Raw genomic sequence first — 6,000 nt, 5'->3', positions numbered from 1 at the left:
GCTAACACTAGTCCTAGCAAAAGCTGTGCTTGGCTGAATCTATCACCGAATTGGAAACACAACCCACTGAGAAGATCCGGCGAGAAACTCAGTAAGGCCAGCCATCGGTCTTCAAAAGGGCCCATTCAATTACTTCACTAAACGCAGATAAAATACAAGAAAACCGCTGACCCAATAACGTTCCTATAGAAATCGCGTGTTACGAAGCACCATTACCACACGACCTCAACATACGACCCCAAAATCGCTTACTATCGGAAAAATGCTAATGCACGATCTTATCTGAAACTTAACGCGTGAGCCGGACCACGCACTTGACTAAATGTAACCCTTGAGCTATCTGATAACCCACCTTCAGGTCGACCAGCATAATCGGGACCGGCAACCCTTAAACGCCTATTAAATCTTCGTGCATTTAACGACGTTTCGCGGTTCCTTTTACGTTTGCTACCCCGCATGCGACGTTTGAAATATGTGTAGTGACGTCACGTTTATGTCAGCCAATCCATTAATACGCTTATCTTGACTTCCGAATCCGTAGTTCAAAGTAAGGTTTAAAATGTGTGTCGCTTTATTGGCTAGAGACATGACATGGCGTTTTCTTGTTACCAAATAACAAGCTTGTCGCCAATATTTTAGGACCCTACGTTTGAAATCGACACACATAAACGCATACATTATCGTTGTCTGTTTAAACGTGCGAAATTTAAGGTTAATTAAGCTTAAAACGATGAGACCAAACAGTTATAACAAGGATAGTCTCTACCCTTATAACTTCAAAGGTCATTATTAAAGTATGTAGTTTCTGTGTGTGATATTTCCTAATTAAGTATGTAAGTAGTACCATTTGTGGCTTTTTTTTTCATTTCGGCTTTACGAACCCTGTGAGTTTCTGGATGGATCTTGTAAGGCTGGATTATGTTACTGATCCGGTTATAAATTCAGAGAAGCGTTTACCTTTCTAGGGTCTGCCCTAGAATCTGTGCTAGCAATTTCTTTCAGCCCCTTGAGCTTGTCTGCCAACTAAGGCGAACCCAGAACAGGTCTAGACTACTAGCAGATATGTAGAAAAATATTAAAAAACCTACCAACCGTATCAAATTAAAAAAGGACATTAGAAGATCTTTCGAGAACACGCTTAATCAATTTTTGTGTACATAATTAATTTTCCTCTTCATCGGTGTTACATGTTAAAAATTCCACAAAACAAATCATCCTATACAAAAAGTACTAGAACTCGTGTCCCTTCCGAATGTTTGACAAAGAGCACACATACACAAAAATTAGTCTCGCTCGTTCAGACACATTACTCACATACCTAAGCATACAAATCATAATTCCGAGGAAACATTCGAAAACGGCTCGCAACTATCCCACACTTAATTCTTACCTGGACATCCTAAACATAGACAACGAACAAAACAATACGCATATGTTGTAAATGCTCATAACAATGAGTAACAACTGGCGATGCCTTCTCTTATCATTTCCAAGAACATTTATTTTAGGAACTGTAAAAGCAGGTAGTTATTGTGTTATCCTTATTAAAACTCGGTAGGTTTTTTTTTCAATAATAAGTAAGCTTTTTATTTTTAACGAATCTGTGTAACAAAATTCATAAACTTTTTTTTTCTTACTTAAGCTGAAGCCTTGAGAGGCTATTTCAGCGTAATCTTAACTAATAGGTGAGCTCACGGGGCTCAAACCGGAGTGATGCTAACACTGGCCCTAGCAAGCAAGAGCAGTGCTTCGTAGAATCTACCACCGGATCAGAAACGAGAAACTCAGTGGGCTAGCATCAACTGTAAACTTAAATTACTTGGATTTATTTATTATGGTTACAATTTTTACTGGTGGTAGGACCTCTTGTGAATCCGCCCGGGTAGGTACCACCACCCTGCCTATTTCTGCCGTGAAGAAGAAATGCGTTTCGGTTTGAAGGATGAGGCAGCCGTTGTAACTATACTTGAGATCTTAGAACTTATATCTCAAGGTGGGTGGCGCATTTACGTTGTGGATGTCTATGGGCCCTAGTAACCACTTAACACCAGGTGGGCTGTAAACTCATCCACCCACCTCAGCAATAAAAAAAAATTGAATTGAAGCAACCGAGAACTCAAACTCATATCTCGACGTCGATATACAAGTTGCGATTTTCATAGGTTCATAGATTCTGGCTGAGCCCTTGCTCGCCCACCTGTCCTTGTGAAACTGGAAAGGCCTCTGGGTCACCAGTAAACCATCAATCATAAAAAAGGTTAGGTAAAGGACGTGCTAATACTATGTATAAACTAGATAATGGTTATAAGTCAACAAACAAAACAAGAACACATCGACATCGACTTTATCAAAACTAAAATAATAAGTGTTAAATTAAAAACAACTCTAATTACTCACGGAAGTTTCCGTTCATTTCCGTAAATCCTTAAAAATGAGGTAGAAATAACCATAAATGAAAGACCCTAGAATACCGAAACACAATTTGATCCGCAGAGGTCTTTCATAATTAGACGCTCTGTTAAACGAATACGTCCACAATAATTAAGCCCTAGTCGGTTATGCCATGTAAAACGCCTCGGAGATCATCAGGTATTGGTTGGCAAGACTCAGCAGTCCACTTATAAAGACACGTGTGCATTACGTCTAATGTTGCTATGCACAGGTCATTTACATTGGCTTATTCGCGTACCATCGTAAGCGCAGAACGTAAAAAAACCACGTGTCCGTAACTTGCACGGTGAATATCGTGTGAATGAGGCTTAAACGCGGCACGGCAGATATCTAATGTCTGCTATGTGGTTGCTATACAACAAGGATCTACAAAAAATTGAAATGTGGATACGTTTCTTAATAGCCATAGATATATTATTGGTCTACTAAATTCTACTAAATAAATAAAAAATGAAGATCGGACAAGATGAGATATAAATGATAGTGCTAATAATAGTAATAATAATAACTGGGGAGAAGTACCTCACGACTACCTGGTTCCAAGCTGGGAATTCCTGTACTATGCAAATGAGAGGATGATATGCATACTTCTCATCCATATACAGATATTAAAGTTAAGTCAAAGAGAAAATTAATCTGTTAATCACACGTATATTTAATCCATGTGGAAATTGAACCCATAACTCTTGGGAAGTCCAACAATTGGGAGCCCTAACTCTTGCACAATTGACTTAAACGAAATGTATCTATATTCAAGAGCTGAACAATATAAACGGTATCTAACGCAGTCGTTAAATGTCATGGAAATATGTATAATACATTGTGTGTGCCTAATTACAAAGCAGGAGAAATGCTGTGGAAAAAGTTAATTGACGCCTATTTTCAGCGGCGATCCTGTATGACTTTGATGATGAATTAGATCCCACGACCTCTTCATCTCAAAACTGAACAACGGTGTGCTGCTAGATTTTTAAAATCAAATGTTAAACGAATTCTAGCAATACTATTAAAACAACCACATCCAAAATTTCATACATCCATGTCCGAAACATGTGTACAATATTCGGGAACACACAGCCAAAGTTAATTCGGTAACCGGCAGGGAAACATTGAAAATTTGGCTGCTTATCAGGGGAACGGTTTAACTTTTATTTTTGGCGCCGGCGGCCGCCTCGTATGCTCACGAACCGGGGTGTAGTATTACGAAGTATCCAGAAAAGACTGATGCGATTTATTTCAATTGAAATATGATTTTATTGATAATATTTCTATACGAATGGATGGAAATCGTCCGTGTTATTTTGTGTTTCGAAAAATGTTAAGCGACCAAACCAAACGTATTTACGTTGTAATGTCTACTGGTTTTGTAACATCTTGACACGGTTGATCGTTAAGTTAATCTGATCAAATGACCTAATAATGTTCCATTTATAGTTTGAATCCAATTTAACTTTTATCACGGTAATAGGTAATAGCTACCATAGCGTGCTAAAAACGAGAACACTTGAATTTATTTATTTAATTTTTATTTTTTTTTACGCAAAATAGAACCGGCCAGTTCTAAATGATTCACAATTCAAATTGCATAGCACGCGAGCCAGTATTTACGGGTTGTATTTCGGCCGTATGTTCTCACACGTCCGCCGATACACATCTGATTCATTACCGCGCTCTGCGCCCGCGATCTAGGTACATTGTCTACGATACTACCATAAACAACGTGACCAAATGTTTTATGTGCCTCGGGACTGTCCAGGTACTAGTAATATACGGGGGCGTTCTATTTTAAACGGTAACTTTTTAATGGCAATCTATATATTAATACGTGAAGCAAAAACTTTGTATCCTTTTTTAAGAAAATTGCGCGGACGGAGGGGTATGAAATTTTCCACACTTATAGAGAATATAGAGAAGAAGTGCACAATGCTAATTTTTTTTTTAAATAATGCGTAAAAGATACATTAAATCAATATCACTACATACCATGTATTTGACGCACACACGCATGCATACTATTTATTGTCAAACTTTTGTTCTTGACGACTTGTCAAATTGAGAATAGAATATGGTTCGTCTTTGTTAATATTTTTTATAGTGTAGTCTTGGCAAAATTTGTGATTATAGAAGTATAAAATACAATCATAATAGTGTACAAACTTACAATTCCAATTAATTATAGTCGAATTTCGACTACTGCGGGACCTCTAGTAATAATAAATTGATAGATAAAAGAATAAACAAAAGCATGAAAATGCGATGTCACATGTAGAAAAACTTTTTGATCTGTTAAATTTTTCTCGAATAATTCAATTGAAATCCTACAAAAAGTTTCGTATTAAATTTAAAATTTTAGGCTATTCTCGGATAGGCAAAAAAAATTTTTTTTCTGGAACTATCGTACATAAAAGTCTTCCTGTTATTCCTTTTTATTGTTCTCAATTTTCACTATTGATATTCAATCGAAAAGTCTAAAAGTAATACAATTAAAGAATACATATATTTGGAAACTAAAGAAAAACGGGCTTCATTTGTTTCTGTACTACGATATATTCCGCGAACATTGCGCCGTGTCATTGCTTTTGATGACAGTTTCTCGCCGGATCTTCTCAGTGGGTCGCGTTTCCGATCCGGTGGTAGATTCTGCGAAGCACTGCTAGGGTCAGTGTTAGCATCACTCCGGTTTGAGCCCCGTGAGCTCACCTAATAGTTAAGGTTACGCTGAAATAGCCTCTCAAGGCTATCAACATAGGAAGGAAAAAAAATTGCGTTGACCCACAAAGTTTCTGGCCGGATCTTCTTAGTGAATCGCGATTCCGATCCGGTGGTAGATTCTGCGAAGCACTGCTCCTGCTGGGGTCAATGTCAGCAAACTCACTCAGGTTGAGCGCCGTCAGCTCACCTACCAGGCAAAGCATATCTGTCATCACCCTTAGACTACCAATCGAAGGAGAAAAAAGATGATCGCGTCTTCGTTATTCATCTTGACAGTATCTAAACCAGAGTTCACCCCTACGAGATGGAATAGATACTAGATTTTTTTAATTGCTTATATGGATGGACGAGCTCACATCCCACCTGGTGTTAAGTGGTTACTGGAGCCCATAGACATCTACGACGTAAATGCGCCACCCACCTTGAGATATAAGTTCTAAGGTCTTAAGTATAGTTACAACGGCTGCCCCACCCTTCAAACCGAAACTCATTACTGCTTCACGGCAGAAATAGGCGGGGTGGTGGTAGCCACCCGCGCGGACTCACAAGAGGTCCTACCACCAGTACAATAGATAGAATTACTCCGTTAATTCACTGTGCGTTTTCGCTTCTGCCACGCACCTTCCGTTACTGAAATGAAGTGTACTCCTTTGTTTTTTTCTTTCCCAAGAGGAAATTTCGTTTAAATTGACATTACTGATATCGCCTATCGATAATGTACGGTTACTTTAGCAAGAGTAAAGAGTAAGCTGCCCTTTATTAATGAAACAAGTTGATTACAATTTAACTCAGTATATTCACCAGTGTCTGCCGTGTCGGGTGGGCTATGTACGACTG

This window comes from Bombyx mori, chromosome 3 (assembly GCF_030269925.1).
Source record: "Bombyx mori chromosome 3, ASM3026992v2".
Lineage (NCBI taxonomy): Eukaryota > Metazoa > Arthropoda > Insecta > Lepidoptera > Bombycidae > Bombyx > Bombyx mori.
This window is presented reverse-complemented; position numbering follows the sequence as displayed.